Below are 26,855 nucleotides of genomic sequence, written 5' to 3'. Positions count from 1 at the left end.
ACATTTCAAGGCACAGAAGGGGAAGAGAAGGCAACATATTGAAATTCTGCCGAGAAATGTCTTTGAGAGATACTTCAGGTTTCAAAGTTTTCACCAAAAGTTCTAATCCCAGTTTCTAGGAGGAAAAACAAACTCAGTCAACCGGGATCTCACTGCACATCAGCTACATTTAACCATGTTTTCTTGCTGGACAGGTGCCCAGTGTTTGCATGGAAATTCTGGTTGTAAGGTTCGGTTCACCTTCTGAGCCACTCCTGCGAACAGGTTTCTCTGTGAAGACAGCAGGACATCTTCAGAAGGTGGTGCTGGCTCGCTGAAGCCCCTTCCTGTCCCTGTAGCTGCCAAGAGGGGGCCAGCCAGGCGACCTCACTTTTTACACCCCATCAGTGGCAGCTGTCCATGGTCCCGGTTGAGGGAGTGGAGAAAGGAGGCTACTGATTTAACTGGAAAAGATTCTCTCCTTGAGCTCAGATTAAACTGGTCCACAAGGGGAGCACCTGGGTGGCTCAGTTGGTTGGGCATCTGACTTCAGCTCAGGTCATGATCTCATGGTTCATGAGTTCGAGCCCTGCATTAGGCTCTATGCTGACAGCTTGGAGCCTGCTTTGGATTCTGGGTCTCCCTCTCTCTTGGTCCCTCCCTGCTTACACTGTCTCGCTCCCTCTCAAAAATAAATATACATTGAAAAAGATTTTTTTTTTAATTAGCCCACAAGGGAGCTTTCTCTTTTTAAATTGTGGCACAATATACATAACATAAAATTTACCATCTTAACCACGTTTAAATGCACAGTGCAGTGGCATTAAGTACATTCACACTGTTGTGTCATCAACATCATCGTTCATCCCCAGAACTGTCTTCATCTTGCAAAACTGAAACTCTGTCCAAGGGAGCCTTTGGTACACTGTCTCTTAAACATTTTTTTAAACAAACTTTCCTTTCTTGTTGCTTTCAAAATTCTAGGGAGAAAGGAAGGTAATGGTATGAACAGTATTGTTTTTCATAGCTGTGGATGTCATGTTTGGAACAAATATACTTGTTAAGATCCATTTTAAGCCTGCACCCTTACAAATGAAGCATGACCTCTAAAGAGTGTCAAGGATACCTTCATCAAGGGCCATTCAAAATCAACCAAAGCTTCCAGGGGTTATGGCAGTGCAAATGCAACATTTCCTGTGAAAAGAACTGTGTCATAATAAAGAATTTGTCTGGTCTTTGTCCTGGGTTTCTGATTGACGGGACTGTCTTTGTTATGCCAACGAGGTGACTCACTCTCGGGCTCCCAGAGAGCTTCAGGATGGGGGCTGGTCACCAGAAAGACCAACCTTGTGATTAGGTTTGGGGGCTCTGCTCTGCACTGCCTGACCTCTGGGGAGGAGAGAAAGGCTGAAGACTGAGTTCAATCACACGGCCAATAATTTAATTAATCATGACTACATAATGAAACTCCAATAAATACACTGGACATGAAACCCAGCAGAGCTTCCTTGGTGAATATCGATGTGCAGGGAGGGCGATGTGCCCTGACTCCACAGGAATTCAAGCCTGAATTACTTCTTGCCCAGACTTTATATACAGTAGGCATGTTAGTCTGAGTTCTCCAGAGAAACTGAACCAATAGATTTTATATATATATATATATATTTAAATACATATATATAAATATATATACACACACATTTATGTATATGTAAATTATATATATATTAAATTTTTTTTAATGTTTATTCATTTTTGAGAGTCGGAGAAACAGAACATGAGCAGGGGAGGGGCAAAGAGAGAGGGAGACACAGAATCTGAAGCAGGTTCCAGGCTCTGAGCTGTCAGCACAGAGCCCAAGGCGGGGCTTGAACTCACAAACTGAGATCATGACCTGAGCCGAAGTCTGATGCCCAACCAACTGAGTCACCCAGGCACCCCTTTATTATACACATATATATACACATATGTATATATATGTAAATACACACACATATGGAAATATATAATCATATGCAAATATATGCAAATATATGTAAATATATACACATATGTATACACTATGTAAATATACAGTGAAATTTACTAGAAGGAATTGGATCACATGATTATGAAGGCTGAGAAGTCCCAAGAGCTACAGCTGGCAAGCTGGAGATCCACAGAGCCAGTGGTGTAATTCCAGTCTGGGTCCAAGTCTGACAGCAGGAGACAAGACCCACATCCCAGGTTGAAGACAGGCAGGCAGAAAGTGGATTCTATCTTTCTCAGACTTTCTGTACCATTCAGGCCTTTAATGTATTGGATGAGGTCCATTTACATGGGGGAGTGCAATCTGCTTTACTCAGTCTACCCATTAAAACGTTAACCTTTTCCGGGCCCACCTTCACAGGCACACCCAGAATAATGTTTAAGCAAGTATCTGGGCACGTGATGGCTCCATCAAGGTGACACGTAAAATTCACTACCACTGGAGTCAACTGTTTGCTATTGCTGCTGTAATAAATCGCCACAAACTTAGTGGCTCAAAACGACACAAATTTATTATCTTACGGTTCTGGAGGTCACTAGTCCAAAATGGGTCTTAACGTGCTAAAACCAAGATGCCCCGGGACTGTATTCCTTCTGGACGCTCTAGGCGAGAATCAGTTCCTTGCCTTTTTTAGCTTCTACAGGCCCCCTGCGTTCCTTGGGTTGTGGGCTCTTCCTCCAGCCTTAAAACACACATCTTCCACTCTTTCTTCGACTCCGGCCCTCCTGTCTTCCTCTTGTAAGAATCCTTGTGATTCCACTGGGCGCCCCCCCCGCCCCCCGACAGGACCTAGGACAACCCTCCCATCTCAAGGTGCTTGGCTGAAGCACATTCTCAAAGTCTTTCGAGACATCTTTTGGGCCGTTTGTCTGTCGGCCACAGCAGTCAATAAGTACTGTTGAATTAATGTTCTATTACTATAGTCACGTAACGAGTTTCTTTACGTTGAGTTTGATTGCCTTTAAGCGCCACCAAATCATCAGAATGGTAACTGTAAAATAAATACTAGTCAGCTACTAACTGGACTACTAACTGTAAGATAAATACTATGTCACTCCTCTGTTAAAATTCTTTAATGGCTTCTGGTAGCCTATAGCGTAAATCTAAACTCCCATGATGGAGTGGCCCCTGCCCACCTTTCTAGCAGCCTCTCTCACTGCCTCACTATATATGTATATGTGTGTGTGTGTGTGTGTGTGTGTGTGTGTGTATGTATATATAATACACATATATATACATATATATACATATATATACATATATATATACATATATACGTGTGTATACACACACACACACACACTGGTAAGTGACCATTTCTGATTTACAAAATAGTTAATTTATACAGTTCAACCCAATACTACGATCAGCCACATTGGTATACTATACTTCATTGTTTTAATGCACCAAGCTTCTCTGGTTTCCATGTTTCTGCAGATGTTGTCTCTCTTCTTCTCCCTTCCCTGATATAAATATATCCCAAGCAAATTGTTGCACAAGTCATGAGTACTTAATGTGATAAGATTGTGCATGTTTTTTTAATTTGAGCTTCAGTACAAAATACACTCTGAGAAACGCTTTATCTATACTATCTGTCTTTAAATAGTATGATTGTGTATCCTCTGAATACATCAGGACCCTTCCCCCTGCTGTGGAGGCTGAGGTCAGGCTGGCCTTTAGTGACTACGCAGAGAGCAGGGGGAGGCTAAGAGAGGGTTTTCAAGCATTTATAGATCTGTTTGGGAGCTCATTGAATTTGTAATCCTCAGAATGTCTGTATCCAGTCAAACAGGTCTGCAATAAATGTTTGTTGAGGGAAGGAATGAAAATAATTTCCTTTGTCCCACTGTGTACTTAGATCTTGAACCATGACCATGTGGATATAGTAGCTACTTTTCCGTGGATTAAATAGTCACGAGGCCAAGTTTGAGGTCAGACTCAGCTACTATAGGGGCGTTTGATCTCAGGAAAATGCTCTAGGTCTCTGGGCCCCATGTCTGCATCCTTGAGACCGAGTGCCCTTCACGTTGACCTTTTGTCTCGCGTTATTCTTTAGTCTGCCAGCTCATCAGTGATGTTGTCCCCGGCCTGGAGCTGTTTGGGTGCTCTCAGCACCCTCAGTGCTGGGGCTGTTTGTGACCGGACCCTGAAGAGGGTGCGGGGGGTGGTGTATTATTGGTACCTGTGTGGTTTCTTTGCTTGACGGGCTTGAAGTATGGGCTGGGATGTTTTCCGTGTGCATTGCCCATGGCATCATTCTGTGTCGTGACACATCATTAAGAAATCTGACTTTATTGTCTGGTAATGTTGCCATTTTCTGAAGTCAGGAGTTACGTATCAGAGTGCAGTGAATCGTATTACTGGAAGCTTTTCCAAATATTCACTGAAGTCTAACTCTAATTCAGTGAAGATTCAGTGGGCATACCCTCTTTATGACTGATACTTTGCTGGGAGCTTTCAATTATCCTGTTTAAGAAGCAGAAAAAAAAATCCTGCAGGGAAGGATTATTAGTCCCATTTTAAAACAGAGGCTTAGAGAAATTAAGGGCGTTGTCTAGATTCCTTTAGTAAAAGAGACAAATTTCTGGTGCATATATGTGATTTCTCTAAGAAGACGTAAAGTAGATAGATAAATAAATAAACAAACAAATAAATAAATAAGTAAAATATGTTCAATACCTACCACTTATTACAAGTATTCTTCAGAATATCCCCGGAAGATAGGTCAGAAATATTTCCTTCATTTTATAGTTTGTGGGGCATTTTGGACAAGGTGAAAATAAAATCATTTGCCCACCTGCATATCAGTGAAAAAAGTGGCTCTTTGGAGATTGTATACTCTCTAGTAAACTAGTAACATTGTTTCAGGCCGTGCCAAATGCTCCAAATAAGATCAAATAAAGCAACAGACATCCTGTTCAGTGATTGGGGGACGGTGAGCCGATATTGGCCAGGGCGGTCCCAGAGGAGTGACATTCAGAGCCGAGACTTAATGGGGGAGAAGGAAAAAAGCAGCCCACTGTGTGCAAAGCTCTTGAAGGGGTCAGGATTAGTAAAGGAGAGGTCAGGAAGGCCAGTGGTGGTTTACTTGTAGCATTCAGTGCTGTCGGAAACAATGTAACTCATGAAATTACTTGTAAATTGCCTACTACCCCCTCTAAGAAGGTAAACTCTAAATTGCCAGGGACTCTGTTGACTCCTGTGTACTGATCTATTCCCGCACTTAACACAACATCTGGCACATGGTAGGTACGCAATAGTATTATTGAATGAAAGAAAATATATTCTGATGTAGGAAAGTCTATCCAACTCAGCTCCTTACTTTGCAGACTGGATAACAAACGCCCAGCAGAGATGAAACCAACCCTAGGTGTCTCTTTCTGGCTGGTCAGCCTCTGATCTTTCTGTTGCACCGCCCTGCCCCCTGCTGCTTAACTTATTAAGAAAGGCCAAGTGTTTCAAACGCTCAGATTCTTTTAGATAGATTTTCTTGCTCTCTGGAATTGACATTCTATGGTCATATTTGAAGGAACTTTGCTTCTCGTGTGTCCCACCTCACAAAAAAGATAATTTTTGCATTGAAGAGAAAACCAAACAGATCGTGCCTTTGCTCTAAGCATTATGACAATATGAGACTAGGGGCGCCTGGGTGATTCATTTGGTGGAATGTTCAACTTTTGATTTCGGCTCAGGTCATGATCCCAGGGTTGTGGAATTGAGCCCTGCTGAGTGTGGATCCTGCCTAAGATTCTCTCTCTCTCCCTCTGCCTCTCTCCTCCCTTTGCACACGGCCTCTCTCTAAACACAACAACACCAGGGGCTTAGTTGGGTGTCTGACTTCAGCTCAGTTCATGATCTCACAGTTTGTGAGTTCGAGCCTCGTGTCGGGCTCGGTGCTAACAGGTCAGAGCCAGGAGCCTGCTTCGGATTTGTGTCCTCTCTCTCTCTCTCTCTCTCCCCTTCTTGTGCTCTCTCTCTCACTCTCTCTTTCTCTCAAATATAAATAAACGTTAAAAAATAAAAATAAAAATAAAAACAACAAAAATACGAGACTACAACTAAATAGCCAGAATACCCAAACAACCCAATTACAAGTGGGTGAAGGACTTGAACCGACGTTTCTCCAAAGAAGATATACAAATGGCTAATAGGGATACGAGGAGACGCTCAACACCATTAATTATCAGGAAAATGTGAATCAAAACTACAATGAGACATCACCTCACATCGGTTGGGATGCTGTTATTAAAAAAAAGATAACAAATGGTGGTGAGGATGTGGAGAAATTGGAACCCTTGTACTCTGTTGGTGGGATTGCAAACTGTTGTAGCTACTATAGAAAACAGCATGGCGATTTATCAAAAAACTAAAAATAGAACTACCGTATGAGCCAGCAATCCCATGTCTGGCATCTACCCAAAAGAACTGAGATCAGGATCCCAACGAGATATCTGCGCTCCCAGGGTCCCTGCAGTATTATTCACAGTAGTGAAGATATGGAAACACCAGTCCATTGACCGGTGATGCAAAAAGAAAACGTAATACATACACACATAAAATGGAATATTATTCAGCCTTGAAAAAGAAGAAAACACTGACATTTGCAACAACATGGATGAACCTGGAGGACATAATGCAAAGTGAGATGAACTGGTCACGGAAGGATAAATAATGTGTGATTCCACTTACATGAGGTGGCGAAAATAGTCAACTTCATAAAAGCAGAGGATACGACGGTGATCGCGAGGGCCTGGGGGTGGGGGAATGGACAGTTGTTGCTCAGTCGTTATAATTTCATTTATGCCAGATGAATAAACGCTAGAGATCCTGGTACCTCACAGTACCTAAAATTAACATATTATACAGTGCACCCCAACATTTAAGAGGGTAGATCTCGTGTTAAGTATTTTTACCACGAAACAAACACAAAGCAAAGGGAAACAAGGGAACGTTGGGAGGCGATGGTTATGTCTACTCCCTTGATTGTGGATGGTGGTTTCATGGGTATTTGTGTACGTCCAAACTCATCCAGTTGTACACATAAACATGTATAGTTCCTTGTATATGAATTATCCTTCAATAAAACCATTCAAAAACCCCACAGAATAATACAAGGCCTTCAGCCAGGGGTTCTGGTGGCCAAAATGAAGGTAATGATGAGGACACGCGATTGGGTTCAGTTATCTCCTTCTGGGGCTCCACCTCCCTGGGCTGCTGGCATTCTCAGCAATTGCTCTGTCTGGTGGGAAGTGATACGTGGTTGTTGAAAGAATAGGGGCGCCTGGGTGGCTCAGTCAGTTGAGCGTCCGACTTTGGCTCAGGTCATGATCTCACGGTCCGTGAGTTCGAGCCCCGCGTCGGCTCTGTGCTGACAGCTCGGAGCCTGGAGCCTGTTTCAGATTCTGTGTCTCCCTCTCTCCGACCCTCCCCTGTTCATGCTCTGTCTCTCTCTGTCTCAAAAATAAATAAACATTAAAAATAAAAAAAAAGAAAGAATAAGTGAACAGTAGAGATAATATGTGCATTCGGTAATCATTTAGTACAAAAAATACTGACTCGTGAACTCTTTGAAGTCAGACATTTTTTTTTTCTTTTTTTTCAGACACATGCCTTAAATGGAGCAGGTAGTTAACAAACATCTGTTGAATTGAACCGACTCACTTATTATGGGGGCTTGACCCGACTTCCCGGTGTCTAAACTAAAACATACTTTTCAAGATAAATGTTCAAAACATCAACTTCAAAATAAGGTAAAATGCTCATACGCTCATATGCCAAATTATATTCGTATGCCGCAAAGGATCTATTGGTTAGAAAAAGGAGCAAAATCGGTTATTTTGTTGACTGTTTAATAAAATTTAATTTTATCTAGAATAGGTTATTTTATTGGACATTACAGGCAACTGGAAAGACCAGGGAAAGCAGTGATGTGTGCCAGAGTTTGTAATGTTTAAAAAAAACCAGAATAAGAGAAATGTACTCACTGATCCATAATAACAGTCCTGAATCTCACAGTAGCTGTGTCCTTGGTCATTGCGTGGTTTGGGGGTTATGTGAAGTGTTTGCTGTCGCTACAGGTAACACACAGGACAATGCAAACATCGCTGTTTCCTTTGACCCGCACAAAACAAAAGCCAGGTTTACTCCTAAGCTGCATCTCAGCAACAGGATGCCACACGATGCCAAGCCCTTGGCTCTGAACGTTCCAAACTGTAGCCCTCTTGGTTAAGACCTTCTGGAAGCAGCTGGGGACTTTCTACAGACGCTTTGGAAATTACAGGTAAAATACGTGATTTCGTTTTTTCCTGGTCTTTTTTTTTGGGGGGGGGGATGGTAATTAAAATTTAAGTTTTAGAAAACTTTACTAGGTGTTTCAAAGGGAAGATATCTTTCACTTCTATTTAAACACAGAAGATTGGTTAATGGTGTGGAAAAGATGCCAAAGATGAGTAAAGGAAGCAGGAAAGGCCTGAGCTAAATAACGTCTAGTCTTGGTTACTGTGGGGGAGGTGAGTGAACTAATTTTTCTCGTGGAGCATTTTTGCAGATGTTTCTAAGATATTCTAGTTTTCAGAGGTTGTTTAGACACTTGTTCTTAAGTTCAAGAGCCTGTGGGCCATGCGTGGCACCTGGGAGATGAGCCCTAAAGCCCTGGGGACACTTGGAGGGTGTTAGAGCAGTAGCAGGCATAATCTTAGTTTTAGAAATAACAGCTGACATTTATTGACAACGGAGGCAAATAGGAGAGTGGCTCACGGTGGGGCAGGACTCGCTATATGCCTGAAGGCCACTTAGGAGGCTCTCGGGACAGTCTAACACGGGATGACAGAAATGAGAAGAACCACATCAAAGGACAGGAAAAGAATATTCAGGGAACAAGACGGAGTGGGGATATATTAGGGACTCATGCAGTTTTTCACGTTCAATAAGTTAACACTCAAGCTGCAAACGTCTTCCTTGTTTGCGGAGTGAGTAGACTGATAGGAGAGGCAAGGACGTGTTAGGGCAAGTTCACAGGAAGGGGGATCACAGCACGTGGGCCCCCCCCCTCCCCTGGGCATGTGTCTGCAGGCAGGTGCCTCAGAGCTCCTTACATCCATACACTAAAGTGCTGCCTGAATGTTAGATATTATCTTAGATTTTTTTTCCTTATCAGTTCAAGAGGAGGTTTGTTTGCGTTTCGATGAGGTGACTAGCTGTTCTGACTGCCGTGGAGCTGGCAGGAGCAACAGGGGACACACAGGGTCCCCCAGGCTCAATGCATTTGCTAGGTGCGCAGGCGAGAGGTCCCTCCTACGTCGCTCAGTGCTGTGTTCCCTGTACCCCCTCCCTAGCGAGAAGAATGTGGCTGGTCCCCAAGGTCTCTGCAGCGAGGCAGGGTCCGGTGGCTCCGGCTCAGAACACCTGCTCCGAGTCTCCCAAGCCTGTGTGAGCTATTTCACTGCCACCTTCCTGTTTCCACCTGTCAACTGAGAATAGGAAGGGCAGGGCTGTGGAAGGCCACCACCTACAGTGCTTAGTACATTGCGAGCACACAACACACAAACAAGTAGATCTTACTTGTCCTGGATCTGACACGCGGACTTCATCTGAGCTGGGAGACCCGCACCGTCTGTAGCATATTTGGTGTCATCCCTGTGTGGGTGGCCGTCAGTAGCTTTATGTGGGATGGAGCGGGAGCCTCCAGGTGGGGATACGGGTACGTGGCTGGCTCTTGGACTCCCCTGAAGATTGGGGGCTACTCGGCAGCCCCAGGAGCTGTGACAAAGATCTGGACACTAGAGAGATCGGAGCTGATCTCCAGGGGACCACACAGTGACATTGCCCGGGCAGGGACTGGCGGTAGGACTCGAGCCCCCTTACCCCGTAGCCTGGCCTCATGGACTGAAAAGCCAGTCCAGGTAAACCTCCTACTGCTAAAGCTTCTTAATAAATCCCCAATCGCCTCAATTCGCTTGGTATATTTGAAATTAGTGGCATAATACCTTCATTAAAACACACTATGAAATCTCTCTCTTCCTTTTGGACAACCATAATTTATGTGTTTAAAATTTGTAATGTGGATTCTGAGTAGGCTCAAAGTGATTGGTAAATTACTTGCCATCGACACCATAGTAACAGGTGTTTCCTTTCTGTTTATGTTTGCTGTATTCAGTGTCTTAGAATAATTTAATAGCAACATAACGTAAAAGCCAAACAGCACCCTTAGAAACTTGTAAACACAGGGCGCCTGGGTGGCTCGGTCGTTCGGCGTCTGACTTTGGCTCAGGTCACAACCTCACGGTTCACAAGTTCAGGTCCCACATCGGGTGAGCTTGAGACCCGCTTTGGGTGAGCACGAGCCCCGCTTTGGGGGAGCCCTGCTTCTCTCTCTCTGCCCCTTGATCCCTTGCACGGTCTCTCTCTCTCTCTCTCTCTCAAAAAAAAAAAAAAAAAAAAAAAAAAAGAGAAACGGAGACTGGGGCATCACCACAGCTGAGGGATTTCTTCAGTACAAGGAAACGCTAGAGGAGTTTGGCAGGCCTATGACAACTAGTCAAGTCAGGCAGGAAGTGAACAGCACAAACCATTAACTTATAAAAAAGTGAGTTGTGGCATTTCAGATGTCAGTGGTGTATAAACTCCACCCACTGGATTATTTTATTCCAGGTTGATTTACTTAGTCACAAAAGAATTTTAGTAACTATAAAACAGAAAAAAAGATCAACAAGAGGTATCATTGCTAGAACATTCTATGAGCATACCTCTGCTTTCTGTGCGTGGTTGGTGAATGCCGAATTCCGATTAATTATACATCCTGCTAATATATGAATTAATATCAGAATAGCATACATGCACTACCTGTCCTTGAATAATGGAAACACACTCAAGTGCAAATGAAAATAATTTTTGTTTTCCCTTGAGGAGGTGTTTCAAAATTTTATAGCATTTCCAGGACATTAATATAAATATTACTTATTGCAACAAAGTACCAGAGCTAAGAAGGTCTATGACATTGGCTGTCAAATGAATGGATGGTCCCTAACTTGTCTAGAGAAAGATGAGGTCCTTACAGTTAATATTAAGTAATTTAAAATGAATCCTCCTAAAACACTCAGCGGCTTTTCTATTACTCCAAGGATTCAAAGCTCAGAATTTCAAATTTCTTGTCTTACGTCCTATGTAAAACTAGGGAATATGGGTGTGACATTTTCATGCCCATTAAGAAAACAAAGACTGATGGATGACTGCTTTGTTTTAAATAGTTGCATTAGGGGCGCCTGGGTGGCGCAGTTGGTTAAGCATCCGACTTCAGCCAGGTCACGATCTCGCAGTCCGTGGGTTCGAGCCCCGCATCAGGCTCTGGGCTGATGGCTCAGAGCCTGGAGCCTGTTTCCGATTCTGTGTCTCCCTCTCTCTCTGCCCCTCCCCCGTTCATGCTCTGTCTCTCTCTGTCCCAAAAATAAATAAAACGTTGAAAAAAAAAAATTAAAAAAAAAAAAATAGTTGCATTAGTCACATCTCCAGTTACTTGATGTTTGAGACAAGGCTTTCCCAAGGAGCATATCGAAATGATAACATTTGTTGAGGATACATACACTAGTCTCTAGAATAAGTTAAAAGAAACATTTTTAGTAATATTAGGGGGTGGTGAAGTGTTACTATTAATTTATAATTATTCAGATTTCAATATGAATAGATTAAAACAGCATTTTCAGAGTAGATACCACACAGCTGGTGCCTTGTTCAGCACAGAAGAGAAAAGGTCTCTGAAGGTTTTGTGCAAAGAACAAGGGGTCAAATGCCTTCTGTTTCTACAGGCTCTGCCCCGAGTGCTGCAGGCTCGTCAGGCAGGCCGGCCACACTGGGGCATCCTTTACCAAGACCTGGAAGGCCCAGGTCTCACAATACTCAAGGTATCCCAGCTGTAATTGTGGTCTCTTTCCCTTAAGTCTACACCCTGTTATCTTCTCCCCAGGTCTTACCACCCTGATAGGGAAGGAAATCACATCTAAAGAAAGAATGAGGAGAGCGTAACTCGTTTCCTCCTAAGGCCCAGAACAGAAGGTCTAGCCCTTGGGGTTGGCTCTGGCTGCTATGGGGCTTCCTAAGGAGATCAGAGATTGCGAACGGGTGAAAAGGGAGGAGGTCCTCGGCCTCTTGTCCCCTCAGTCATACTGGAAGTCTGGATTCCTGAGACATGCGCACTTGTTGGGAAGGGCCTCTCAAAGAGAACTGCAGGGCAGGAGAGGGTCATTTACCTCCTGGGGTCTCCATTTCCATATATGTGATGCAGATAAAACACCTCTTTTGTAAGGTGGTTTGGTAATTAAGAACCCAGCACATTTTAAATGCCTTACAAGTGTTAGGTATTATTTTTAGACACCGAAATCTTCATTTCCTGGCCCCAAGGCCCGCTCATTTGCCTAACACATGGAAATAGCAGAAAAGGACCAATCTATAAACAGTCTAATTGAAACTTTGGCCATTTCATCACAAATGTGGGTAAATGCACCTTGAGGAGCTACCTCAAGATATGCTGATGTGATTGATTTGGTGGCCCGTGCGTGGCTTTTCTGCACAGAGATGTTCACTCTCTTCAGAACATTCCAGGCCAGGTCTCCTGTGGGTGGGGCTTGGCAGCTTTCATCCCTGTCCTGGTATTCTTTTTTTTTAATTATATTTTTTAGTTTGTTTGTTTATGTATTTATTTATTTGAGAGATAGAAAGACAGAGAGAGAGAGCAGGGGAGGGGCAGAGAGAGAGGGAGTGAGAGAATCCCAAGCAGGCTCCACGGTGTTAGCACAGAGCCTGATGCAGGGCTCGAACTCATGAACTGTGAGATCGTGACCTGAGCCAAAATCAAGAGTCAGATGCTTAACCGACTGAGCCCCCCTGGTGCCTCCGCCCTGGTATTCTTGATAGGGCCGGTCAGCTCAGGGAACACACATCCTTTGGGATTTACAGCAGTGGTCTTCCACTTGTGAAGGCTTGTTTTCTTACTGTAGGCTTCTTTACTAGAAGGATTTCTCCTTTCTGGTCATGATGGAGTCTGATGGTGACACTAAAATGAATGCCTCCAAATGCCTGGTGCCTGTGCCACGGTTTATGACAAAGGTGGGGTGTAGAGTCTGGAGCCCGAGTCTGGCCTGGGTTTGAAACGCACACCCGCGGTGCAAACATGGTGAGCACCCAAGTTCTCTAAACCCAATTTCCTTCTTGGTGACACAGGGAGAAGAGTAGGATTGGCCTCAGGAAGTGGTCATCAGGTCATTCTTCCCTAAATGGGCATGATGGGAGACAGTTCACACGGTCCGTGGACAGAAGACTTGTGGTTAAGGGTTGGAGAGGAGCCCAGGCTTCACTGTTACTCTCTGTGGGCACAAAGCTGGGCTTGGAGGGCCCTGGGCCCTAAACAAGCATGACTGCTCTAAATAAGCATGAGGTCGTTCAGGGCCTTTGGTTAGCTAGGCATCTTCTGTATTAGTGTCGTAGGGCTGTCGTAATGAAGTGCGGTGGACTGGGTTGTTTAAGAAACAGAAATTTATTGTCTCACAGTCTGGAGACTAGAAGTCCAAGATCAAGGTGTCAGCAGGGCTGGTTCCTTCTGAGGGCTGTGAGGGGGAATCCAGTCCATGCCTGGTCCTTGTTGGCAATATCTGATGTACCTGGATTTCTAGAGTATCACTCCAATCTCTGCCGCCATTTCTGCATGGCATTTCTCGTGTGTGTGTGTGTGTGTGTGTGTGTGTGTGTCCAAATTTCTCCTTTTTATAAAAATACCAGTCACATAGGATGAAGGGCCCACTCTATCCAGTATCACCTCATCTTGATGAATTGTATCTGCAATAATCCTATTTCCAAATAAAGTCACTTTCCGAGGACTGTGGGTCAGGCCTTCAATATATGAATTTGGGGGGTGAGGACAGGACACAATTTAGCCCATCATGCCTTCCCTTTTCCTAATGATAATCTTTTACTCCTTTCAATACAAAATTAATCGATGTTCTCCTGATAAGAGAGGGAGACAGGAAGACTTGAATCCCTACTTCAGAAGGCAGTGAGCTTCCCCCAGGCTATCCTAGAGGTAGGTCAAGATGCTAAAACTTAAAATAGGTCCTATGTATTCCTCCTTCCAAATCAAAGGAAAGTTCCCATATCTCAGGTTGTACTCTCTGAGGAGAGTGAAAGACCTCACCTGGCAAAGCCTCACCCCTCCTATTTCCTTCCCTGCTGTGGGAAGGACTGGCCAGAGCAGGTGCTGGTCAGATCAGAGCCATTCAGTTCGAGAATCTCCATCCAGTGGCTGCCTTATTCCGCCTTACTCATTAAGAGCTGTCCTAGCTCAGTTAGGTTGCCTTCTCCTGTTTGAGCTGCGTTTTGTAACCCAAGCTGGCCCCAGAGCGCTGTGACCAACAGGCAGTAAAGAGCCGGAGCTGAGCTCGAAGCCACATCGATCTCCCCAGACCCTGGCCTCCACCCCACTTGTCTGGAAGTGAAATCAAGGGAAAAGAGAAGAGATTTAATGCTGACTAATTATTTACAAAGGGCTCAAACAAGCAACTGCTACAGGCCACAGAGACAAAACCACCTCACGAAGCCAGGGAAGGTGTGTTCAACTTGACCGAATGGAGTAGGCATGTTCACAGGGCCCCACGTGCACCCTGTGGGGAATGCTGAGGACAGTGCTCTTGGTCCTGGACACCCCCTGGTCAGCCTCTGCTGGGAGCCCTGAGGGTGGTGGTGGGGGGAACCAGAGCTGACCAACCCCTCCTGGCTTAACCTTGGCCTTGGGTGTTCCCTGCTTTTCTTACACATGATTTGAATACTTAAATCCCTGTAGCTCAAAAGGCAATCTGGCCTTTGCTTTTCCAAAGATAAATCTTAAAGGAAAAACTCTTCAATATAGGCAATTATTGTGTCTCCTTATGTCTACATGCCTGTTTGACATATTTTTGTCAAACTTTGCTTTAGTCACAGAATGTACTATTGTTATTCATCAGTTAAGGGCTTTAGACTTACAGAGGGATGCCTGCACTTGGCAAAATGAGTAGAGAACTTCCATTATATTCTGGTAAAAGGGCCAGTTTAATATGGGCATCAATATCGAAGCAATTTCTTTCTTTTACAGTTCAGATCCAAACACCCTTCAGGAAACTACAAAAGGCTTTATTTTAACAGCATAATTCAAAGCTTATCAAGGTCACAGACATTTCACTTATTATCAAGAGGCTTCCCGAGGAAAAGTGAAGTAAAAATATAGGCTTCCAGAGCTTTACTTTTTAACAGGTAGGATGGAGAGGGAAAAATGTTCCCACTGGTTTTGAGGTAATTATTTTCAGCAGAATGGTCTTTCAAGGCAGAAAGCGATGGGAAGCTAGACCTCCCTTTGTAGATACAGGTGAAAAAAATCCACTCTGTGTCGGAGAAGAATCTGTTTTAAAGTCACGGATTTGAGAACGTTTCATAAAATTTCGGGGTCCCTTGAGCATTTCTCTAAAATCTTTAGAAGAAAAGTTTATAGTCAGTGTGATCTATTTGTGATTGCTTCAGTAGATCAGGCATTGTCGAAATACCCAAACGATTTACTTTTGGTCTGTATGTGTGTCTTGGGGGTGGGGAAGGTGGAGGGCGATTTGTTTCTAGAGTAATGCCTGGCAAATAGCAGGTGTTTCTCTCAGATAATTTCTGTTGCACATAACCGAAACGTGAAAAATGGACTTAAATGTATTTCTTTCTTCCTAAAAAATGTGAAATACAGTCCAGGGTTGGTACGGTGGGTCTGGAATGCTGAGACTCAGAATTCTTCCATCTTTTCATTCTGCTGTGGCTGGCTCCCATTCCCTGGATCGCCTTATGGTCCAAGATGGCTGCGAAGCCATTGAACCACATTTTAGGACGTGAAGGAGGAAGAAGGGGGGAAAAAAGGAACCCCTCCTTATTAATGAGTCTTCTTGAAAGAACCGTACAAGACTCCCGCTTCTACCTCAGTGGTTAGAACAGTAACGTGGTCCACAGGTGGCTACAACAGACACTGGGAAATGTGCTTGATTCCTTTTACCAAAAATAAAGAAAAAATGGATTTTGAGATACAGCTAGCAATCCTTGCTATAGAGCTCAAAGAATATTTGTTTGATTGAATTGGATCAATTGGCCAGAACTGGTGTACATGAGATTTTTTGTTGGTTCATCTTCTCTCATGAAAAACTGGGTAGGAAGCTTCTTTTTTTTTTTTTTTTTTTTTTTTTTTTTGGGACAGAGAGAGACAGAGCATGAACGGGGGAGGGGCAGAGAGAGAGGGAGACACAGAATCGGAAACAGGCTCCAGGCTCTGAGCCATCAGCCCAGAGCCCGACGCGGGGCTCGAACTCCCGGACCGCGAGATCGTGACCTGGCTGAAGCCGGACGCTCAACCGACTGCGCCACCCAGGCGCCCCAGGAAGCTTCTTATCATACCTTGCAGTGTGATAAGTGTGGGGTTTGGGAGAGAGAACACTGGTCCTGAACAACATTGACCTTGACTTTCTGCGGGCAAGGACATTGGAACCCTTGTGCTCTCTTGTCCTTCAAGAAGTTGGGTGTGAACACGAATCGCGTGAGACAAAGGCTTTCAAGTTTCATCAGGTGAAACTCAAATGCTTTGAGGGTGAGTGGCATTGATGTGACCTCTCCAGTTCCCTCCATACAGTCAGCACATGGGACGAGATCTAGGGAAGACCCCAGTTCCCTCACGCATTCACAGAATGTTCTCCTCATTCTTCAGAGACAAATTCTGCGGGTATTCCGTGTTCTGTGTCTCTTTCCTTTCGTCTTGTCTAAGGTACTTGTCAAAGTGTTCTTCGCTATTTTCAAATAAGTCAGCAAGCACACAAATAAGAACACGGTTTCTCATAGGAACCTGACGGCCAACCCTTGTTGAAAGGGAAGCCTGGGTTTGCGGTCTAGATTAAGTTATGCGTGCTTGTTCATAATTTCAGTCCTCAGCCTGCTAAACTCCATTTTTAAATAGAAAACTGAAAGAATGCCATCAGGCCCAACAGAAATCCAAATATAACTGAAGTCTGGCACATCACTCATGATGCAAATCTTGAAGGTAGGGTTGCTTTGAAACTCGCGCTATTGTTGCTGCTGGGAGCGTTACCCCCTTAGCCCTGTGTGGTCTCCACGGGCTGTGAATGGCGGCTATCACTGTATCACGGAGGATGTGTTCACTCCGCCACTTGCCAACCCTCCATTCCGCCCTTTCTGGCTGTCTAGGCTCTCCCTTCCCTTGAGAAGGGCAGAGAGCGTGAGCTCTGGGCTGGTCCTGCCTGGAGCAGGCACACCACCTCCTCCCACCCACCTTTCTTCGTTGGTAATTCCTCACCCTCACTCCTTTCTCCTTGCTTGCTCATGGAAGTCTCCCCTGGCCCACCGACTAATCTAATTTTCCCAGGGCAGCTGCTGACTTTTCACAGCATGCCTCACACTTGTCATGACTTGTTTAGAGCTGATCTTCCCTGGGAGACTGGGATTCAGGGTCACGGGGATTGTGTCTTCTGGTTCATGGCTCTAGCGCATGTGTTAGCTTGGTGCCTGACACATAATAGGTGCTCAGTGAATATTTGTTCGTTGTCTGACAGATGCAGTCCCTCCCCCCCATCACCATAGACAGGTTCCCAGGGCCAGGCATGTACTCAGAGCCTCTGTCAGTGACTACATAGAATGGAGGTCTTGGTCCCCAAGGCTGGTGAAATCGATCTGTCCACTCCCTCCCTTTTCAGATGAAGCAATGGTTTTAGTTTCCTGGGTCTGACAAACAAATTACCACAAACTGGGTGGTTTAGATGAGAGAGTATTATTGTTTCCACAGTTCTGGAGACTAGTAGCCCAAGATGAAGATGTCAGTAGGGCTGGTTCCTTCTGAGAGCGGAGAGAGAGAAGGATCAGTGGCCTGCCTTCCTCCTAGCTTCTGGTGTTTGTTGGCAATACTTGGTGATCCTTGGCTTGGAGAAGCATCACCTTGATCTCTGAGTTCATCTTCACATGGTATTCTCTCTCAGGACATGTCAGTCTCCATATTTCCCCTTTTTTATAAGGACACCAGCCATATGGGGTTAGGGCCCACCTTAATGACCTCCCTTTGACTCCATCATCTGCAAAGATCCTGCTTCCAAGCAGGAAGCAACTACCGAGGGCTAGGACATTAATGATCTTTTGAGGGGGACACAATTAACACATAGAAATGACTCAGTTCACAACACATTGTCCCCTCCGTTGAAAGGTGATGCTCCTGACTCACCATTTTTGGAACGTGGGGTTCGGTTTTTTCCCAAGGTCTAGTCTTTTTTTTTTTTTTTAATTTTTTTTTTTTAACGTTTATTTATTTTTGGGACAGAGAGAGACAGAGCATGAACGGGGGAGGGACAGAGAGAGAGAGTGGGAGACACAGAATCGGAAACAGGCTCCAGGCTCTGAGCCATCAGCCCAGAGCCCGACGCGGGGCTCGAACTCACGGACCGCGAGATCGTGACCTGGCTGAAGTCGGATGCTTAACCGACTGCGCCACCCAGGCGCCCCCCAAGGTCTAGTCTCATTTGTTATCTTTTGTGAACAAGAACAGTAAGACAGAGGAAAGCTTGGATTATAAATTAAGGGGTTAGTTCACTCAGGCAGTGGAGCTCGTTTGCTAGGTTTGGAAAATGGTCTTCACGTGGTGTTTTCAACGGATTGTCGTTAGACCTACTTGGCTGCATGTCTACCAAGAAGTGCGGTCACGGGAGTTCATTTATTCCCATGGATCAATAAACAATTATTTAGAGAAAGTGACTTTGTCAACAATTTAATTAAAGCCACCCAACCTTTGAAATGAGAAGTAATTCCAGGTTTGCCACATATTAGCTGTATGGCCTTAGGCAAGTCACTTAACTGTCTAGACATCAGCATGCTATCTGTAAAGCATGTACTGGATTAGGTAACCTCCAAGGACCCTCCTGACTGGAACCTTCTTGGGATTACGTAGTTCTTTTAGTGTTGAAAGCAGAAAAGTGCTCTAAGGAATTGGGCTGTGCAGAGTATAAAAAGGAATCGGTTGTTAAAACACATTTCCGATTCATTAGCGTAAGTAGGTATGAGGTGGTTCCAGCCTCAGTGTAGAAGGAAAGGCTTGGTCCTTGCCATCATCCATTTTTCTGTGCTCATTGTCCACTCCTTGCAAGCAACAGACCAGCACACAGGACACATGTCCTCTGCTAACAGGGCACTATTCCCCTGACCCACCCCAGTGGTCACACACTGGTGGGTTTGTAGTGTCAGAGTTTGCATGGTTCGACTGTGTCATTTTCATCCTCAAAATAAGTAATTTTCTAAGGAGTTATTTATACGCGTGTCTGCTAACGTATTTTAGAACCCGATCAGAGTTTTCGTTACTTGTTACTAGGTACAACTCAGCCTTTGAGGTGTCCGCACTCACTCTTTATCATCTTGGCATGAAAACTTCTGCTAATAATAGCATCTTTACTATAAGCAAAGATCTTTAGATGCTCTGTCCTTCTATTGTACTGCCTCTTACAATGCTCAATGTATCCTAATCCCTTTTCTTTATTTTGTCATAAAACTGTGACCCCTGATTGCAGGGAGGATACAAAGTAGACCAGCTGTCTAAACCGTGTTTGGATAAATCAGTCATCACCCTCCTTTTTTCCAAGAAAAATGAGACATAGTGCCTTGAGTGAGGCGTAGACCCTACTTTCCATTCGGTCTTTCCAAAGCAAACAGAAAAGAGGTGCAAATGTCTGCTAACTGTGCTGTGTCACCCGTGTGGGCATTCAGTTTTCAGGATGCAGCCATCCTTACTGTGAGCAGAGAGGGAGGCCAAACTATCAGTGTTTTGTCTCATTTAATACTGAGATAAAAAATAACATCAGGAGAAAGAGAATTGATTAGTGAACTTATTTCTAGTTTCATGTTTGAAAAGAATATAGAGTTTGATATGAAGTCAGGGAGACAAGCTCTCAATACAGCAGCCTTTCCCTCAAATTTGAGAATGCCTTGAGTTACAGTTAAGTAGTATCTAATTTCAGAGCTTTACTTTTTGCAAAAAAAAAAAAAAAAAAAAAAAAGTCCCCCTTGACAACAGTATAATGAGGCGAGGAGTTGATTTACAGCAACGTAACAATAAAGTCAATCATCAAAGTTTTATCCCAACATTTTACATTCTGTGTTAGGTATCAGTCGCTAGGTGAGGTGTTGAGCATACATGGTATTTAAAAAAAATTTTTTTTTAATGCTTATTTATTTTTGAGACAGAGAGAGACAGAGCATGAACGGGGGAGGGTCAGAAAGAGGGAGACACAGAATCCGAAACAGGCTCCAGGCTCTGAGCTGTCAGCACAGAGCCCGATGCAGGGCTCCAACTCACGGACTGCGAGATCGTGTCCTGAGCCGAAGTCGGCCGCTCAACCGACTGAGCCACCCAGGTGCCCCGAGCGTACATGGTATTTAAAACAACACAACCTTACGGGATTAGAACAGCTCCGATTTACAGAGGGAGAAGACAACACAGAGGGAGTTCAATAGTCTCCTCAGGTTCATCCAGTTAGGAAATAGCATGCCCAGGATTCATGCATGGAGCAGGGCCATTTGACTCAAGCCCTGAGCTCTTTCCAAATATTCTGGGGCCCCAAACAGGGGCCTGATTGGCACAACTGGGGCCCGTGTCACACAGCTTTGCAGGTAAGGGAATCCGACGACTACAAAGGCCTTGCTCGGACACGGACTCCTACGGCATCATTGTTCCGAGCCAGGCCAGTACTGGTGGAGTTAGGAGGAGGAGGGCTGGAAGCAGGCACGAAGGGGCATGCAGAGGTGAGGGAAGCAGTTCCTCAGAGTACTTTTGGGAGGAAACAAAGTACGCACATCATTACGATAAAAGGGACAATAAGAGTCCCATGAGGAACTGTGAAATAATGATCCTGAGAGTCTAAGGAGGGAGAGATCCTGGTAGCAATAGCCATTCTGAACTCCACTCCACTGATGACCATGGATGGTAGTGGGCTGCATCACTGGGGAGAAGATAAGGAAAGGCATATATGAGGACAGGGCACAGGGATGGGTCTAAAGGATGGTGAGGGTTTTGGTAAGAGGAAATTCAGGTGGGAGGTGGCCTTCAAAGCAGGGGGAATGATATGAGAGAGGCATAAGGGTGGTGCTACTGTACAAACAGAAAAGATGCTACCGTCGAATAGCATCATTTGGGACAAGTACTGGAAAATGCAGCCCAAGGTTCATAAGACTGGGGCCTGGGAATATTCCAGTCCAGGGACTTCAAACTCAGTCTCATGGTTCTCCAAGGAGCCTAGGACCGGGCTTCCGTGAGTCTGTGAAGTTCTATTTGGAACTTGGAGAATGTGTCCGTGTTTCAGTTATCTATTGCTGCATAACCAACCACTCCAAAGCAAATTAAAATCGGAGCACCTGAGACGGCGACTTATTATTTCTTATGATTTTGCAATCTAGGCTGGCTCAGCCAGGAGTTAGAACTTTGCCCTAGAACTCCAACCAGGCGTTTGGGGTCCTATCACCTATTTTCAGGCTCCTTCATGTTTAATGCCTGTCTTTCTGCCAAGAGTTTGGAGAAACAGCTAATCCCACCCGGAGGCTCCCTGTCAAAGGCCACCTTGGGGGACGTGTCCACAATTTACACGGAAACTCCCTTTGCTGTCAAGTACAGAACTTCTACAAAAGGGCGGACATCAGTTTGGCACAGTGTGAATCAGAACTTTCTTATATCTGGAGCTAACTCGTCCTCTACCAGGGAGCCCTCCAGTTTTGGATGAAGTGAAGAAGGGGATGCAAAAGTCTGACTCAGGGAATCTGCAAAAGCAATTCCTTCACTCTAAGACGATGGACGGTCTTACGACGACCTGAATTAGTTGTTCCTTCCCTAACGTAACAATGCTATTGAGATGCAGAAAAGCCACTGAGATGTCTGGAAACAGCGGGGTACTTGATCACTGGAAGCATAGAAGATGTCCATTTCCGCAGCATCATGGTTACCTAACTGGTGGGAGAGTTCTTTCTTGCCCTGCGGGTATGAGCAGAGAGGAGGACACCGCTTTCTCAATCACTCACACTTTGCTGCCTTAGAAATCTCCCAGCCCATGTGCTATTTACATATCCCAAGGAGAAAAGAAAAAAATGAATGAATATGTCAGACTCTTACCACTGATTAAGGCTGGTAATCAGCCTTGGACATCTGCTAGCTTAACAACTTTATTAGCAACCACAGAGTGTGTTTGTACTTCTCTTGCATTGCTTAAGGACGACCTAATTTACATTGGGCCTCTTCTCCGGCTTTAAAGAAATCCTTCAAAGGTATGTTAGATATCAAAAGAACCATTGACAGCTTGTGTTAAAAAAAAATGATGTCACGTGGGTCACAAGGAAGAGATTCCAACCTGGGGGTTCCCATTTTGATTTGGGACCGGAGTGTAATAAATTATCTTTGTCACAGAACGTAACAGTTCTGGTCATATCCCAAACTGCAGGGAAAATGTTAGACGTCTGAAAGCAAAAACACCAGGAAGTGATTTATTTCAGGACAAGAGTTAATCTCTTTCCACTTTGGGTCCGGAAATTCATGGGCTTTGTTTCCTAGATAAGACTCCCTACAGCTCTGGCCAACAGGAATAAGGTGGTGAGGCAATCCTAGGTGTGGACAGTGTTATCAATAGCCTCGGGTTAAATTTGATAGCTATTTCTGACAACCAGGCTTGATTAAATTCATCAATCAGAATATGCTTTAGATGTCTTTATGATGCTGATATTTGTAGTTGCTCTACTCTTCAACAATTTTAAATATAAAACAAAAACTTTGAGAGAAAGCTATCTGAGTAATGGGAAGAAACTATTTGTGGTGTAAAAAATGTCAGTTGTTTATATGTGACTTCCATGTAAGGGAGAAAATGCTACTGTCATTATAGTAACTGAAAGAAAAATGTTAGAAATAATGAATCTGCATGCCAAGTTTACGGTCTATGTGGTTTTCCTTTTATGAATAATTACTTGTTTGTACAAAATAATGAATAATGTATTATTAAATTCACATGTTCTTCCTACGTGGTAAGTATGTTATGGAGCAGTCACATGTGTTGCGAATTGCTAAGTGTTAATAATTGTGGCTAACATGATTTCTTGGTGCTATGTTACTTCATCTCTTTAAATCCTCAAAATAAAATTTAAGACAGATATGATAACCTTATTGTAGATGAGGAGATAGAGGCTTAGACTGTGTGATTACCCAGGACACAGAGCTAGAAAGGGTACAGGTGGGGCTCAAATCTAGGTGTGTCCGTTGTCAAACTAGGCATTTCGTCAATGTGCTCCCCTGGCTTTTCACGCGGTACATTGATAACCTCAGACTTGGATAAATTCCATTGGTGAGAAACTTGGTAGACATTTTCACACAGGAGAAGTTGGAAGCAATGAAGTGTTTTCTAATTATAGAGTGAGAAATGGCTCAGAGAAATCGAGTAATTTCTTAAAGGATATTAGTTGACAAAAAGTAGTTGAAAGTGTGCAGGATAATTCTGTATTTCGTGTCTTTTGCCTTGGATTTTTGCTCTGGAAGTGAAATATTTTATTTCGTAATTTTAAAAAATATTTGTTTATTTTATCTTTGAGGGGGGGAGGGGCAGAGAGGGAGGGACACAGAGAATCCCGAGTGGGCTCAGCGCCCCAGTGGGAAGCCTGACGCAGGGCTCGAACTTACGCAACTGTGAGATCATGACCTGAACTGAAGTCAGATGCTTAACCGACTGAGCCACCCAGGCGCCCCTGGAAGTGAAATATTTAAAAATTTCTAACAAGGGTCCCAGGAGGATGTGGTTCTTTTCAAATAAGAATACATTATGGTTTCACAAAACGAGTTGCTCTGTTTTTTTTGTTTTTTGTTTTTTTTTTTGTCCGGTGGGTCAAAGGAAGGACTCCAGCATTTGTGGCAGAGAAGACATTGTGCTAAGCAAGTTACTTCATTTAATTCTGACAGCACACTGGGGGCTGGGTGTTAGTGTAGACATTTTTCAGCGGGCAAAACAGTGTCAGGAAAGTTAAGTGCCTCAACACAAGTCGTACACGCTATAAGCCACAGGGCTGGGATTTGGACGCATGTCTGCCTCATACCCTTCTTAGAATTCTATTTATTGTGCCTTGAAAAATGAGGGAAATGAAATCATTTCCCCAAATAAGCAGATTCTTAATTAACCTTCCAATTGTTTTTGTTCCAACACTTCATTCTGAAGGTTGGATATACGGTCAATGAGAGTTGAGACTCGAAATCTACAGCAAGTTTGAAGAGCTGTGTTGGTGTTGCTGTTCCGAGAACTGCCAATCTAATCAACATAGCTTTTGTCTAGGAAAGGGAAGTCAGGGGCTTCAAGTGTCCAGATTTCCACTTGCGTTATCGCAGTAGACACACAGCTGCAAATCAGTAACTACAGACCGGCTCCTTTGATGATTCTCCACATTTCCCTCCAAATGAGGGAGAAAAGTAAGAAAACTGATGTTGAGTCTAGTCAGCATGTTTTACCCATAAAGATTCAAGAGGCTGAAATGTAGGATCGATTCTGAAGGCTGAAGAGCACGGGGGCATTAATGACTCACCTTCCTGGGCAGATGTGCTCCTCCCTGTTGCAAGGAAGGCTTTGCTCACTCGTGTCGTATCTCCATCCTCTGTCAGTCTGGGGTGTTTGGGATTATCGAGTCAGCTGCAGGAATGAGTCCTACTATTTCTCTTAGGGGCTGGGGTAGCTTCCTTAAAACACCTGGTCCCATAAGTCTGTTCAGACCCTGATTCAAAGCCTTGGATAATAGATGGGGCGCCTGGGTGGCTCAGTCCATTACGTGGTGACTTCGGCTTAGATCATGATCTCGCGGTTTGTGAGTTCGAGCCCTGTGTTGGACTCTGTGCTGACAGCTCAGAGCTTGGAGCCTGCTTTGGATTCTGTGTCTCCCTCTCTTTCTCTCTCCCGTTTGCTCTCTCTCTTTCTCTCTCTCTCATAAATACATAAAGATTAAAAAAAAAATTAAAGCCTTGGATAATATAGATCCAGGATGCCTGAAGCCACCCTACAATGACCAGCAATGAAAATGTGCTTGCTGAATATCAGTGGTTAGGGAAGGTGGGAACTTTAGACTCCACTCCATACCCTGGCACTTCCCCTCGCCTTTGAGTCTAGGTTCCTCTTGCCCACAAGTTAACTCCGTTTACCAACCCTCTTCAAGATGGGTCTGCATGCACGGACCTACAATGTTCACCCACTTCTCTCCGAGCCTGTCTCTAGAGATAGCTCTTAGAGGCAGCTGATGTCCTAGGAAGTGTAGTATTCTGCTTCTTTATCCTCACATGCTGCCTGGATCAGGACACGCTTCTGTTTGGATTTGGAGAGCCCTGGATCAGGGCTCAGCATACGGCGGCAGAAAAAGCAAGAGTTTGAGCCAGATGAACTTAACGGAAATATTGGCTCCAACGTGCATTTAACTGGCCATGGGACCCAAGACAAGTGTCAGTTTCCTCATATGTCGAAGGAGATGAGTAATTGCCGTGCAGGGTTGTTGTAAGCTCAGAGTCGGTGCATACAAAGCACCTGCTTTAATGACTGGCAGGTATTGGCCATTTGATGACTGTTAGTGTTTATGAGGTCTTTCAATGAACTATGTGGACAGTGGGAAGCAAAATGTAACTCAGACATACTTAAGACTCTGGCATAGTTTGTAATATTGAAAACACGGAAACCAGGACTCGAGTTCTCCTCTACTAGCCAGGGATCTTTAGAGAATGCCTATCCTGGTTTTGGTGAGGCTTCATCTCTCTTAGGTATTTTAAAGATAGATCTGACAAGGAAGAGGAAATTCTCCCTCTAGTACTGTATCTGGATGTTGCAACCAGGGAAAGCTAAGGAAACCTTTGGAACCTATTGGAAACTTTAAAATTTAGGCTGAAGAACAGGAGGGGTTGACAACTTACGGAGGTTCCTTGGACACTGGAATGGCTTTACAAATAAAGTGCCTGAAGCCAAAACTCTTAGGTCATCTAAAATTAGACTGGACAAACACTCGAGAGTGAGCTGTGCTGGCAGGGAAATGAACAAGGTGGCCTAAGGACTTTTTCCATTTTTAATTTTTGTCAGTCTATGGAAAGCTCTCTTACTTTTTTTTTTTTTTTTTGTATTTTCGAATGTATTTTTTTTCCTTAGCCCTCTCGGTATTTTTTTTCCCTCAGATATATTTATAAATTCTACAAAGCTTAAAATTACAGCAAAAATGCCATTTCATACTGTTAAGTTTAGTCCATTTTAAATCCTGTCTTGCAAATTTCTCCTCCTACAAAGCAAAGCTGTCCCATCATGTTGCCTTATGGCCATTGCTATTTTTGAATTACATTTAGAGTAGAGTTAATCCACCTTTGATGAAGAATTTAGTATCCATTGGCAGGTCAACTTGTGATTTTATGCTGTGAATATAGCTGCAGATTATGGAGCATGGCTGAATTTAAAGTATTCGCAGGGGTGGAAAAGCAGTCCAAATGCAGAAGAATCCTTTGTGCTGTAAAGAGTAAAGAAGCAATCTTGCCAGAACAATGCTTCCATGATGGACAAGGCTTTCAGGACGGCCTGTCACAGAGGAGTGCAACTGGTTGTGAGCGTATGGAAGGGAGCTGGGTGTGAAAAAGCAAATAGAAGAATGGAGAAGCAGTAGGAGAGGCCAGTGTGGGACTGAGAGGGACCCAGAGAACGTTAATCGTGGCACTGACGTTCAGAGCTGGGCTCAGCATCCAGACTGGTGCGGGAAGCACGTTTGGAAGATTAGAGCGAGCAGTCGGGCTGGCGTT

At 44.2% G+C, this 26,855-nt stretch overlaps 1 protein-coding gene across 1 annotated transcript in view; it reads left to right on the top strand.

The window, feature by feature from the left end:
• The first annotated feature begins 8,269 nt into the window (after positions 1 to 8,269).
• The window catches only part of RP1 (RP1 axonemal microtubule associated), a 206,728-nt gene continuing 188,142 nt past the window's right edge, over positions 8,270 to 26,855 (top strand). Inside the window, exon 1 of the mRNA XM_045455236.1 lies at positions 8,270 to 8,288. The gene's annotated coding sequence lies outside the window, so the exon portion shown is untranslated. The remainder of the gene's footprint in view (positions 8,289 to 26,855) is intronic.

The sequence above is a fragment of the Leopardus geoffroyi genome, chromosome C3 (assembly GCF_018350155.1).
Source record: "Leopardus geoffroyi isolate Oge1 chromosome C3, O.geoffroyi_Oge1_pat1.0, whole genome shotgun sequence".
Taxonomy (NCBI): Eukaryota; Metazoa; Chordata; class Mammalia; order Carnivora; family Felidae; genus Leopardus; species Leopardus geoffroyi.
Note: the sequence above shows the minus strand (reverse complement) of the source record. Positions and strands in the feature narration are given on the sequence as shown.